The sequence below is a fragment of the Rhinolophus sinicus genome, chromosome 10 (genome assembly GCF_057876585.1).
Source record: "Rhinolophus sinicus isolate RSI-liver-muscle chromosome 10, RSI-T2T, whole genome shotgun sequence".
NCBI classification, from domain to species: Eukaryota; Metazoa; Chordata; class Mammalia; order Chiroptera; family Rhinolophidae; genus Rhinolophus; species Rhinolophus sinicus.
This window is the reverse complement of record NC_142510.1, coordinates 2,211,949-2,226,358: the sequence shown is the minus strand read 5'-3', so window position 1 is coordinate 2,226,358 and position 14,410 is coordinate 2,211,949. Positions and strand designations below refer to the sequence as shown.

General features: G+C 45.9%; 1 protein-coding gene and 1 non-coding gene across 3 annotated transcripts in view; both read left to right on the top strand.

Annotated features, from left to right (window-relative positions):
* Nucleotides 1-1,001: 1,001 nt before the first annotated feature.
* Nucleotides 1,002-1,083, top strand: TRNAL-AAG (transfer RNA leucine (anticodon AAG)). The gene has a single exon. It is a non-coding gene; the product is annotated as a tRNA-Leu (tRNA).
* Nucleotides 1,084-1,243: 160 nt separating this feature from the next.
* POLR3E (RNA polymerase III subunit E) overlaps nt 1,244-14,410 on the top strand; it is a 35,690-nt gene continuing 22,523 nt past the window's right edge. For both annotated transcript variants that reach the window (XM_019751670.3, XM_019751669.3), the window contains exon 1: nt 1,244-1,404. The gene's annotated coding sequence lies outside the window, so the exon portion shown is untranslated. The remainder of the gene's footprint in view (nt 1,405-14,410) is intronic.

Here is a 14,410-nt window from a genome sequence, read left to right as displayed (position 1 = left end):
AAAAAAAGTTGCAAATGATACTGGTACACAGTAGTAATGTTTACATAAATGAAAAACATAATAGAAGACCATACTGTACATTGTTCATGGGTATTTGTATAGACACACACACAGGCACACACACACCCAAATATTTATATAGACATGGAGGTGTCAGAAGTGGATTGGAAGGATACACATCAAATTCATGACAATAGTTACAACTGGGCAGAATGTTTGGGAGGGGGCTTTATTTTTAATGGTGTAATATAATTTTTAATGGATTTTTAAAAGGACAGCATATTCATACCATTCCCTGTGTAACAAAAGTGTATACATAGGGTAAGAAATGGAAGTGAAATACCATAATATTAAGATGGTGGGAATAGGGATGATTATTTTTTCCTTTGTACTTTTTCTGTGTTTTTAAACACCTGTATACATCAACATGGATAGAAGTTTCAAAAATACAGTTGGGTGAAAAAAATCGAGTGCAGATCAATACCAATAGTATGATAATATTTATGTAAAAACCCATATTCACTAAAAACAAAACATCTATTTTCTACAGATACACATATCCGGATGAATATATCCAAATAAATTCACAGCAAAAAAATACAAAGTCTGTATACTAAGCTGATGACAATGGTTGCATCTGCGGAGGGGACTTAGGATGGGGTCAGAGGTTTTAATATCTTGCAATAATTCACGTATTATTTGTGCCCAGCCCGAACCCATCGTTTCATTTCTTCCTGAGATTCCTAACCCGAGTCGTGTGCGTTAACCTAAAATCTCCTGCTTAAACGCCCGACGCAACACAAGCTCTTACACTGCTTTTCACTTTAAACCCTATCTGGAACAAGTCTGGGCCTAAATATCGGAGCAAATACTTTCTTTCAACTACATGTATTCTAAATATTTTCATCACGAGCAAAGAAAACAGATTAAATTAGTAACGTGACATTACAATGACTTGTAAAGATGTTAAATAGCTCTCTGGAAGGAAAAGACAACACACAGGTAGCGTGGCCGAGCGGTCTAAGGCGCTGGATTAAGGCTCCAGTCTCTTCGGGGGCGTGGGTTCGAATCCCACCGCTGCCAGGGTGAGCTTTTTGTCCCTAGGGCCTTCACGCCACGTTCTTCTCCGCTCTGTTTTGCAGGCGCACCAGCGCCCCCTGCTGCCGGCGGAGCTCGCGGCCGGCGTGAATGGAGCGACGCAGGGGGCGGGCCCGCGCGGCGCCGGGGCGGGGCATTGTGGGTAAAAGGAAGCGTGAGGCCGGGCGTGCTCCCCCCACGTGTCCGCTGGAGTTTCTCCACTGGCAACATGGCCGCTGCCTGAGCTGAGAGCCCAGCCGCCGCCGCTTGTGCAGCCCGCGGGGACCCAGGCCGTTGCCGCCGCCCGCGCGTGGCCGCCGCGGAGAGGTGAGTTCGCGGTGGCAGCGCTCGCCGGGCCTGAGCCGGGCCCCACTCGCGAGCTGGGCCGGGGCTGTGCTTCCGAGTAGGCCGGGAGGCCCGCGCTGTGCCCGGGTCCTGTGGCCACCCGGCGCTCGTGCGGGAGGGACAGGCAGCCGGCCCCGGTACACCCAGGCCGGTCGCGCACTCCGACGTCGGCCCGGTGTCCGGGAGGCCGCGGCCGCCGGCGGTGACTCAGGGTGCAGCCGTCTTGCCCCGCTCGGCCCAGGCGGGCCTCCTACGGGGACACCTGTCCTGAGGAGGCCCGTGTCCGGCCGGCGTGGCGGCTGCGGGGGGGGGGGGGCGTGAGGAGGGGCCTGGCCACGCGTGGGGGAGGCGAAACCCACGGGACAGTGCGGCTGCGGCCCGCCCTGCCCGGCCGGGGGCGGCGGATACCAGCCTGCGCTCGTCGCAGCTGATCCGCATCAGCCCGGCCCGGGCCTCCGCGTTCCCCGCCCCGGCCCCTGCGCGCCGGTCAGTCCTGACCGATCGATGAGCCAGGCCGGGGTCAGTGAGCTGGTCGCTGAAACCAGTAAATGCAGACGGTGGTTCTGGCCGTCGGCTCCGGAGTCGTCGGGCTCGGGGCAAAAGGCGGAGGTCTGAGCGGTCGCTCCAGCTTCTTCACCGGCGACATAGGCTCAGGCTTTTCTGCCTCCCGGGAGTGTGGTGAAGGCCGAGGAGGCTGAGACGGGGGAGCCCCAGCCCGCAGCGTGTGACGTGTGCTTGGGTCCCAGACCCTTTTACGTGGCAGGAAAACAGGTTGCCTGCCCCCGGGTCACATCGATTGTGGTAGTTAACCGTCACCCCCGGCCCTGGGGGGCGGGACGTGTCACCATCTGCAGGATGAAAAGGGAGAAAGCACTGGGACCAGACAGTGCGGGTGGGCCGCGGGCGGTGAGCGGCGGACGTGGGGCTTGAACCTGTGCACGGCAGCTCGGGAGTCTGGGCGCTTACCCACCACGCCAAGCTCGCTTCTGTTAAGGAGGGGGTGCAGCACCGCAGTTAGGAACGAGAGGAAGGATGTTTGCCGTCGGCTAGACCCGGGGCTCTGTGCTGGTTCTGCCATTCCCCCGTGCTGTGACCTTGGCAAGCTCCGCACTCCGAGCCCCAGTTTCCCCTCCCCGTAATTGTGGCCACTCTTGACTTAGAGGGCTCTGGAGAAGAGTCAGTGAGAATGAATGCCAAGTCCTCTTTAGACAGCGGTCGGACCCTCCTTTAGGCTTAGTGAGTTCTTGTACCCTAGGCCAACTCTGCCATAACAGGTGGAAGCGGGTGACGCAGAGAGGGGAGCTGCCCTGTCCAAGGGGCCTACAGCGAGTTAGAAGCCAGGCCTTGAGACTGTTTGTCCTGGGGCCCTGTCCCCTCAAGTCCTTTGTGTTTTGTCCTTGCAGACCTCTCCCTCCCTCACCAGCTGGAGAGCTTTTGGAGTTGCCACTGCTCTCTGATTGGCGGACAGGTTAGGTTCCTGGGTGCAGCACAGATGCCCCCCATTGGGACCTTCAGGTACCTCTGCTCTGGACCCCCCCTTAGCTCCATCTGGTGTCCATTTGTTGAGCAGCTCTCTGCGGAGGGAAGTATCTTGTGCCCAAGGCCACAGAGCCTCTGCCAACGAGTCCCCTTGTGGCCACAGGACACCCTGCGGAGGCCCAGGTGGTTGGGTCTGTCGGGGCGGGCACTTGGCTTGTGGCTGGGTGGCCAGTCCCTGGCTGTTCTCAAGGGTCCACGAGGCCACCCCCCTCTCTCTCTGCTTGGGGCTGAGTTAGGCCCACTGGGTTGAGGTTTTGTGACCCTGCTTCCACCCACTCGTTTACTTGGTTATTTGTACTACACTGAGCGTCCTTCATGCCAAGCCCTGTGCTAGGTGTTGGAATAACGGTGAATTTCAAGAAACAGAATGACCCCCTGGCAACTTGAAGTAAGTGTAACTCTCCCCACTTTGAGGTGGAAGCATGGAGAGGCCCTCCTGCAGCTGACATTCTAGTGCAGAAGACAGATACATATGCAAATAGACGAGGTGGCGCCAATGGTGAGAAGAACCATGAAGGAAACAGCAGGGACATGTGGTAGTGACTGGGACGGGGATTGGGGTGCAGATGCTTTAAGATGGGGCGGTCGGGGAACCCATGTCCTGTGTGTGGGTGGGGGTAGTGGTGGCGTCACGAAAAGGAGCCCTCCTGAAAAGACCTGGGGAGCAGAGATGATGTGCAAAGGTCCTGAGGCAGCCTGGGCTTGCAGGCCCGCAGGAGGCCCACCTGCCTCGGTGGGTGATGCGGGAGAGGTGGGGGCAAGATCACCTAGGGCCATGGGAGGGAGTTGGGTTTTATTCTGTGTGACAGCTGACGGTTTTGAGCAGGGAGATGATGTGATTTACCCTTTTATCAGGACAACTCGGACTGCTTCTGGAAGGATTGGAGGTAGGAAAGAGAGACCACAGGGAGACTTGCTACAGCAGTACTTTTCAAATTGTGGGTGAAGATTTATTTCAAATTGTGGGATGTGAAATCAACTTAGGGGGACATTAACCAGCATTTCTCATTTTCATGAGCAAGGGTAGAAACCATCACTGTGTCACTTAGAGTACCGTGTTTCCCCGAAAATAAGACCTAATATAAGACCCGGTCTTATTTTACTATAATATAAGACCGGGTCTTATATGTCTTATATTAATTTTTGCTCCAAAAGACGCATTAGAGCTGATTGTCCGGCTAGGTCTTGTTTTTGGGGAAACATGATATTAATTTCTGCTCCAAAAGACGCTTTAGGGCTTATGTTAGGGGACGGCATCCTGAAAAATCATGCTAGGCCTTCTTTTCTGGTTAGGTCTTATTTTTGGGGAAGCATGGTAGGACAGTTATGGCTGTGAGACCTTGTTGTAGGTACGTAATTGTGTGTATGTTCTGGGTCGTTTATGTGAGATGGGTTTCTTACTGCGGTCTTAGGCTGAAAACTTTGAAAGCCACTGAGTTGGGTGGTGTTGGGTAGGAGGGTGAAGGTTGGTGGTAACGCCAGCACTGACCAGTCAGGGTCATGTCCGGGGAGGAGCTCCACCTCAAGGGTGCTTCATCCTCCTCACTGGGGATGGGTCACCAGAGCCCACCAATGGCCGGGAAAGCCTGTGATTGGGACCCTCCAGGCCACACCCTCATAGTACACTTAATCTGACCCCTTCTCCCTGGAAGTCCCCAAGCTCAGCTGTCCACAGCCAGCTGCAGAGAACACAGCTTGGCAGGATCCAGCCTGGCAGCCAGTGCAGATGGGCAGGGGTCTTGGGCTCCCCCATCCATTGCCCTCTGGGCCTTAGGAGGCACCTGCCGCTGTCAGTTGGGGGCTTCTGGTTTTTACCCCGTCTCCCATCTCCTGAATGTCGCTGTGGCCCACTTCCGTCACCGCTGGCTTTTCACTCTCCCCTCCAGAGGGCAGGGAAGGGTAGGCCTGTGGGCGGTGAGGTCTGCCAGATGAAGGCAGGGCAGGGAGGGGCTGTTTGGACCTCTCCTGGGATGATAAAGACTTTGGCTTTATTCTGAGTGACAGGAGGCCTTCGCTGACTTGGCTCTCAAAGGCTCACTGGCTGTGGGGTTGAGCAAAGGGCGCCTGGGCGAGGGTGGAAGCAGGGGGACCGGTTTGGACCGAGGCTGTGGCTGTGACAGGCCCCAGGATGAGCTGGCTGCACTGGGAGTGGCCAGGTCCCAGACGTCCTGTGAAGGTAGCGCCGACAGGATTTACTGGTGTGGGATGAGAGGGAGCGAAGCATCAAGAATGAGGACGGCAGCGTTTTGGCCTGAGCAGTCCTAGAGTTTGGAATGTGTGTCTGGAATACGTGAGACGATGTCACATGGTGGTGGGCAGGGGGCTTAGATGACACTGAACCCACGGTGAAGGTGTTGTGCCCATTTACACATTAAATAGTTCAAGTGTGAGGTCGGTAAGAGGAAAATGATGCTGGACTTCCTAAAGGCAGAGGTCTTGGGGGCCGCTGAGGTCTGAGGGTGCCCGGTGCCTTGCTAACTGAGCAGCCTTCCTTTTGGGCACAGGAGGCTCAGCCCAGTGACTGTCACCCTCCATCATGGGGGACAGCTGCAGCCTTCCTCCTCCAGGTCCTGAAGTGCTTCCTGTCCCCTGGAGCCTGCTCCCCGGGCTGGGGCCCAAGGCCCCGCTCCACAGGAAGGCCCCTCCGTTCCCTCTGAACAGCGGAAGTCCCACAGCCTGGCTCTGACGCCCAGGGGCTCAGTCCTCTCGCTTGTGGTGTGGCTTTGGGTAAGACATGTAAAGTGGCTCTGAGTTCCAGTCTCCTCATTATAAAATGGGGCTCGTGAAGCCACCTCCCGGTGTCGTTCTGTTGACTACATTAGAGAAAGGTATGGAAGAGGGTCAGTTTTAGACACACGCAAACAAGAACACCACAGAAAGGACAGTCACCAATCTTGGGGGGGGGGCCTGAAGTCAGCGTGAAAATCAGCAATTGGAGACAGAGCCCCCAAAAGCACTTGGGCCTGTGCTGTTTCTGACATCACTCATTTTTAAATATGTTTTTATGTTTCAGTTACAGTTGACGTGCAGTGATCCCCCCCATAAGCCTAGTCCCCGCCTGGCACCGTACATGGTTCTTACAACATTACTGACCATTCCCTGTGCTGTACTTTACTCCCCGTGACTGTTTTGTAACTGCCAATGTGTCCTTCTCAGTCCCCTCCACTTTTTCATCTGTCTCCCAACCCCCTCCTATCTGGCGACCATCAGTTTGTTCTCTGTATCTGTGAGTCTGTTTCTGTTTTGTTTTGTTCGTTTATTTTGTTCTTTAGATTCCACATATAAGTGATATTATATGGTGATATTATAAGTGATATTTGTCTTTCTCTGTCTTACTTCACTCTGGGTCCATCCATGTTGTCGCAAATGGCAAGATTTCATTCTTTTTTATGACTGAGTTGTATATATGTACCACAATGTCTTTATCCAGTCGTCTATCATTGGCCACTTAGGTGGCTCCCACATCGTGGCTCTTGTAAATAACGCTGCAATGAACGTAGGGATGCGTATATCTTTTTATATTAGTGTTTTGGATTTCTTCAGATAAATACCCAGGAGAGGGGTTGCTGGGTTATAAGATAGTTCTGATTTTTAAGCTTTTGAGGAGCCTCCATACTGTTTTCCACAGTGGCTGCACCAATCTGCAATCCCAACAGTGCACGAGGGCTCCCTTTTCTCCACATCCTCGCCAGCACTTGTCGTTTGTTTATGTATTGATTACAGCCATTCTAGTAGGTGTGAGGTGGTATCTCATTGTGGTTTTGATTGGCATTTCCCTCATGATTAGTGATGTTGAGCTTCTTTTCATGTGCTCATCGGCCATCTGTACGTCCTCTTTAGAGAAATGTCTGTTCAGATCCTCTGCCCATTTTTAATTGGATTGTTTGGGTTTTTTTCGGTGTTGAGTTGTATGAGTTCTTTATAAATTTTGGATGTTAGCCCCTTATTGGATGTATCATTGGCGACTGTCTTCTTGCTTTCAGTCGTCTGTCTTTTCATTTTGTTGATGGTTTCCTTTGCTGTGCAGAATCATTTTAGTTTGATGTAGTCCCATTTGTTTTTTTCTTTTGTTTCCCTTGCCTGAGGAGACATATCCCAAAAAATATTACTAAGGGCAATGTTGGAGAGTTTACTGCCTATGTTTTCTTCTAGTTTTCTAGTTCCAGGTCTTACATTTAAGTATTTAATCCAGTTTGCATTTATTTTTATATTTGGTGTAAGAAGGCAGTCTAGTTTCATTTTTTTTTTTTTTGGGGGGGGGGCATGTATCTGTCCAGTTTTCCCAAAACTATTGACTTTACCCTGTTGTATATTCTTGCCTCCTTTGTCAAGATTAATTGACCATATAGATGTGGGTTTATTTCTGGGCTCTCTATTCTGTTACACTGATCTATGTGTCTGTTTTTATGCCAACACCATGCTGTTTTGATAATGATACCCTTGTAGTATAGTTTGGTACCAGGTGGCATGATACCTCCAATTTTGTTCTTCTTTCTCAAGATTTCTGTGACGATTCAGTGGTTCCACATAAATTTTAGGATTATTTGTTCTAGTTCTGTGAAAAATGCCATTGGTATTTTGATTGGGATTGCATTGAATCTATATATTGCTTTGGATAGTATGGACATTTTAACTGTTTTAATTCTTCCTATCAGTGAGCATGGTATACGTTTCCATTTATTTGTATTTTCTTGAATTTCTCCAGTATCTCTTAATTTTCTGAGTACAGGTCTTTTACTACCTTGGTTAAATTTATTCCTAAGTATTTTATTTTTTTGATGCAATTGTAAATGGGATTGTTTTCTTAATTTCTCTTCCTGAAAATTTGTTATTGGTATATAAAATACAACTGATTTCTGAATATTTATTTTTTATCCTGCTACTTTACTTAATTCATTTATCAGTTCTAACAGTTTTTTGGTGGAATCTTTGGGGTTCTCTGTATATTGTATGTCATCTGCAAATAATGACAATTTTACTTCCTCCTTTCCAATTTGGATGCCTTTTATTTCTTTTTCTTGTCTGATTGCTGTGGCTAGAACTTCCAGTAATATGTTGAATAAAAGTGGTGAAAGTGGGCAAACTTGCCCTGTTCCTGATCTTAAGGGGGATTCTTTTAGCTTTTTCCCCATTGAGTATGATGTTAGCTGTGGATTCGTCATGTATGGCCTTTATGTTGAGATATGTTCCTTCTATTCCCACTTTGCTGAGAGTTTTAAATCATAAATGGATGCTGGATTTTGTCAAATGCTTTTTCTGCATTTATTAATATGACCATGTGATTTTTATTTTTTATTTTATTAATGTGGTGTATCACATTAAGTGATTTGCAGATATTTAACCAACCCTGCATACCAGGAATGAATCCCACTTGATCATACTGTATGATCTTTTTAATATATTGCTGAATTCAGTTTGCTAATATTTTATTGAGGATTTTTGCATCTATGTTTATTAAGGATATAGCCTATAATTTTTTTTTAAATGTCTTTGTCTGTTTTGGGATCAGGATAATGGTGGCCTCATAAAATGAGCTTGGGAGCCTTCCCTCCTCCTGGATTTTTTTAGAATAGTTTGAGGAGAATAAGTGTTATTTCTTTTTTGAACGTTTGGTAAAATTCACCTGTGAAGCCATCTATCTGGTCCAGGACTTTTGTTGGGAGCTTGTGAATTACTGATTCAGTTTCATTGGTAGTAATCGGTCTGTTCAGATTTTCTGTTTCTTCTTGATTTAGCCTTGGAAGATTGTATGCTTCTAGGAATTTATCTGTTTCTTCCAGATTGTCTAATTTGTTGGCATATGGTTGCTCATAGTAGTCATGGTTGCTCGCTTGCGGGTTGTGGAAGAATTTACGAGGCACAAAATAATAGAAGTTAGAAAGTTTATTTAAGAGAAACACCGGCAGAGGAGCTGACAGTAGAAGAGTCTACTCTAGACTCTTCCAGAGTAGACAGCTGCCACGGGTTTCTGTTTAGCTGGGGTTTTATATTTTCTAACCAGGATGATATTTGCTTCAGCCTGTAGTGGAATCCTCTGTTGTGTTCAGCTTTGTCCGTAAGGGCCGGTGCAGTTAAACTTCATCAAAACGTTTGCATGTGTTATGTAAATTTAAGTTGCAGTCACCCACAGAGTCAAATGGCTATTCATTCCTGGTTATCCATACCCGTCTTATCAATGGTATTTTCTTAAAATCTTTTGTATTTCTGTGGTGTCGGTTGTCACTTCTCTTTCATTTCTGATTTTATTTATTTGGGTCCTCTTTCTTTTTTTCTTGATGAGTTTGGTTAAAGGTTCGTCAAGTTTATCTTTTCCAAAAACCAGCTCTTGGTTTCATTGATCTTTTGTATTGCTTGTTTTGGTCTCTATTTCGTTTATTTCCACTCTCGTATTTATTATTTCCTTCCTTGTACTCACTTTGGGCTTATTTTGCTGTTCTTTTTCCAGTTCCCTTAGGTGTAAAGGTAGATTGTTAATTTGAGATTTTTCTTGTTTATTTAGGTAGGCCTGCATTGCTATGAATTTCCCTCTTAGGACTGCTTTCACTATTTCCCATAGATTTTGGGTTGTTGTGTTTTTATTTTTGTTTGTCTCAAGCTATCTTGATTTCTTCCGTGATCTTATTATCGACCCATTCATTATTTAGTAGCATGTTATTTAGTCTCCATGTTTATGTTTGTTTTTTCTGTTTTTTTCTGGTAATTGATTTCTAGTTTAATACCGCAGTGGTTAGAGAAGACATGATTTTAATCTTTATAAAACTTATTGAGATTTGTTTTGTGGCCTAACATGTGGTCTATATTGGAAAATGTTCCATGTGCACTTGAAAAGAATGTATATTCTGCTGCTTTGGGGTGAAATGCTCTAAAAATATCAAGTAAATCCATCTGGTCTCATGTGTCACTTAAGGCCACTGTTTGCATGTTGATTTTTCTTTTTTTAAATTTATTGGTGTGACAATTGTTAGTAAAATTACATAGATTTCAGGTGTACAATTCTGTAATACATCATCTATAAGCATGTTGATTTTTCTGTCTGGAGGATCTGTCCCTTGTTGTCAGAGGGGTGTTGAAGTCTCCTACTATGATTGTATTACTGTTGATCTCTGCCTTTATGTCTGTCAATATTTGTTTTATATATTTAGGTGCTCTTGTGTTGGGTGCATAGATGTTTACTGGGGTTATGTCCTCTTGTTGGATTGATCCCTTTATTATTATGTAATGTTCTTCTTTGTTTTTTATTATAGTCTTTGTTTTAACATCTATTTTGTCCAATATAAGCATTGCTACCCCAGCTTTTCTTTTTCCTTCTTGTTTTTATTTGCTTGAAATACCTTTTTCTATCCCTTTACTTTCAGTCTGTGTGTATCTGAGGTGGGTCTCTTGTAGACAGCATATGCATGGGTCTTGGTTTCTTATCCACTCAGCTACCCTATGTCTTTTGATTGGAGCATTTAACCCATTTACATTTAAAGTGATTACTGATAGGTGCGTAGTTATTGCCGTTTTATTATTCATATTTATTTTTGTTTGTTAAGTCCTTTTAACATTTCTTGTAATACTGGCTTGATGGTAATGAATTCCTTTAGCTTTTTCTTTTCTGGGGAGCTCTTTATCCTTAAATATTAAACGAAAGCCTTGCTGGGTAGAGTAATCTTGGTTGTTGGCCCTTGTTTTTCGTCACTGAATATTTCCTGCCAATCCCTTCCGGCCTGCAAAGTTTCTGAAGAAAAGTCAGCTGATAATCTTATGGGGGCTCCCTTGTGAGTAACTAGTTGTCTTTCTCGTGCTGCTTTTAGGATTCTCTCTTTGTCTATAACCTTTGCCATTTTAATTATGTTGTGTCTTGATGTGGGCCTGTTTGGGTTTATTTTGTTTGGGACTCTCTGTGCTTCCTAAGCTTGTATGTCTGTTTCCTTCACCAGGTTAGGGAAGTTTTTCATCATTATTTTTTCAAATAGGGTCTCGATCCCTCTTCTCCTTCTGGTACTCCTATGATACGAATGTTGTTACAATCGGTGTTGTCCCACAGGTCCCTTAAACAATCTTCATTGTTTTCTATTCTTTTTTCTTTTTGTTGTTCCAGTTGGGTGTATTCTGCTACCTTGTCTTTAAATTGCTGATTTGGTCCTCTGCTTCATCTTAATTTGCCGGTGATTCCTTCAGTGTATTCATTTCAGTTATTGTATTCTTTATTTCTGACTGGTTATTTCTCATGGTTTTTATGTCCTTCATTGTGCTTGCTATCTCTTTGTTGAAATTCTCACTAAGTCTCTTAAGCATTCTTATAATCAGTGTTTTAAACTCTGTCTCTTATAGGTCGGTTACCTCCATTTCATTTAGTTCTATTTCTGGAGGTTTCACCTGTTTTTATTTGGGACACATTTTTTTTGTTTCCTCATTCTGGCTGCCGCTGTGTGTTTGGTAGATGTGTATTAGGTAGATCTCCTGTGTCTCTCAGTCTTTGCCTGGTGGCCTTATGTAGTGTGTCCTGTGTGGTCCAGTGGTGCCGTCTCCCTGGTCACCTGTGTCCCAGGAGTGTGTTCTAGGAGTGTCACTTGTGTGTATTTTCCTGTCGTAGTTGAGCCTTGATTGTTTTGGTGCATCGGTGGGTGGGGTTGACTCCCGCTGACTGGCTATGAGGATTGGCTACTCCCCTGGTGATGAGGGGGCTGACCCCTCAGAGGAGTCTTCACCCAGAGGATCTTGCACCTGTTGAGACCCCACTTTTGGTGTGCTGCTTGTGGGGCTAACCAGGTAGTGCTCTGGTGTGGTCTGAAGCTGCCTCTGGGTGTATTGTTTCTGGTGTCTCAGGAGTGTCTCCCATGCAGCCCAATTTCAGCCTCGCCTGTTACCGGCCCGGAGCTACATGGTAGGTGCCTCCAAGCTACATGTGGTTGGCTGCTGCCTGTGCTGGAGCTGGAGGCATGTGGAGTGGCCTCGCTGTGAACTGAGACTGGCTGCCCCCAGTATTAGGCCCGGGGAAGCTTAGCCAAAGGCCCGGGCCCCTAGGCCTGGTATTGCCACCCACCAGCTGCCTGTGAGGCCCAGCTGTTGAAGGAGGCTCCTCAGGTGCCCTGGCCAGGCTGGTTGTCCTGGCGCTGAGAGTGGCCTCAGCGATGCAGCACCTGCTGGGGGGGCGGAGTTCAAGGGAGTCACAAGGTGTGACATGTTGTTTTCACAATGAGTGCACATTTAGGTCTCATGCCAGTGCCTGGCTGTGACCACTCTGCACAGCGCCCTGAGAACCTGCAGCCGGCACCGCCTCAGGCTCGCGGATTCCTGAGAGCTGCCCCCAAGTGGCTGCAGTGCAGTTTGGGGTCACTGTCCACCACCAAAATCTCCCCGGGCCATTGCGGATTGTTGGCTGCTGTTATCAGCTTGTGGGGTGGGGCCAGCCACCCAGGCGCCCGGAATGCCCCTGGCAATGCAGCTCTCGGTGGGCGGAGCAGGGATCCAGGGAGCCCGGGTGTGCCCCGTGGTTTCTACAGTCAGGACACTCTCGGCTCCCCGTGCTGGGCCCGCGAGCACCCTGCAAAAACGTCCCGAGAAGACTGTGGTGTGTGGCCTTTTTTATATTGCAGTATGTTCCCTCTGTTCTTATTTGCTGAGAGTTTTTATCATAAATGGATGCTGGATTTTGTCAAATACGTCTTCTGCATCTATTGATATGGTCATGTGATGTTTATCTTTCACTTTGTTTATGTGGTGTATCACGTTAATTGATGTGTGGATCTTGAACCAACTTTGCATCCCAGAAATGAATCCCACTGGATCATGGTGTGTAAGATTTTCTTAATGTACTGCTGAATTCGGTTTGCTAGTATTTTGTTGAGGATTTTTGCATCTGTGTTCATCAGGGATATTGGCCTGTAATTTTCGTTTTCTGTAATGTCTTTGTCTGGTTTTGGTATCAGGGGTAATGGTGGCCTCGTAAAATGAGTTTGGGAGCCTTCTCTCTTCAGTTTTTTGGAATAGTTTGAAAGGGATAGGTGTTAATTCTTCTTTGAACGTTTGGTAAAATTCACCTGTGACGCCATCCAGTCCAGAACTTTTGTTTGTTGGGAGTTTTTTGGTTACTGATTCAATGTCTTTAGCACTTGTAGGTCTGTTTACATTTTCTGTTTCTTCTTGATTCAGTCTTGGGAGATTTGAGATGTTTAGGAATTTATCCATTCCTTCCAGGTTATCCAATTTGTTGGCATATAATTGTCATATTTTCTTAGAATTGTTTGCCTTTTTGTCGCGTCAGTTGTCACTTCTCTTTCATTTCTGATTGTATTTATTTGGGTCCTCTTTTTTTCTTGATGTGTCTGGTTAAAGGCTTATCAGTTTTATCTTTTCAAAGATTTCATTTATCTTTTGTGTTGTTGTTTTAGATTCCATTTATTTCTGCTCTGATCTTTATTTCCTTCTACTCACATTGGGATTCATTTGTCCTTTTTCTAGTTCCTTTAGGTGTGAGGCTAATTAGATGGTTTCTTGGAGCTTTTCCTTGTTTCTCGAAGTCGGCCTGTATTGCTATGAATTTCTGTCTTAGAACAGCTTTGGTTGTGTCCCATAGATTTTGATGGTGGTGTTGTTTTCATTTATCTCAAAGTATCTTTTGATGTTTTCCTTGATTTCATTGTTAACCCGTGAATTTTTAGTAACATGTTATTTTGCCTCCACGTGCTTGTGTGTTTTTCATTTGTCTTCATGTAGTTGATTTCTAGTTTCATGCCATTGTGATAGAAGATGATTGATAGAACTTCAGTCTTCTTATATATGTATCGAGACATGTTTTGTGCCCTAACATGTAATGTATCCTGGAAAACATTCCATGTATGCTTGAAAAGAATGTATATTCTGCTGCTTTGTGGTGAAATTTTCTAAAAATATAAATTAATGTGGTCTAATATGTCATTTTAGGCCACTGTTACTGATTTGCTGTCTGAAGATCTGTCCATTGATGTCCATCGAGTGTTAAAGTCTCCTACTATGACTGTATTGCCGTCAAGCTCTCCCTTTATGTCCATCAATGTTTACTCTATACATTTTGGTGCTCCTATGTTGGGTGGGTAGATGTGTACAAGAGTTACATGCTATTCTTGGATTGATCCCTTTATCATTATGAACTGTCCTTCCATGTCTCATTACAGCCCTGTTTTAAAGTCTGTTTTGTCCAATGTAAGTATTGCTACCCCAGATTCTTTTAGTTTGTCTTTTCCCATTTCTTTCAGTCTTTATCTTTGGATCTGAAGTGGGTCTCTTGTAGGCAGCATGTGTATGGGTCTTATTTTCTTATCCATTCAGCTACCCTATGTCTTTTGAGTGGAGCATTTAATCTATTTACATTTAACTTGATTATTGATATGTACTTATTGATATTTTATTATTCATCGTCATGTCCCCCTCTTCTTAAAGAAGTCCCTCCAGCGTTTCTTGTAATACTGGTTTAGTGGTGAGGAAC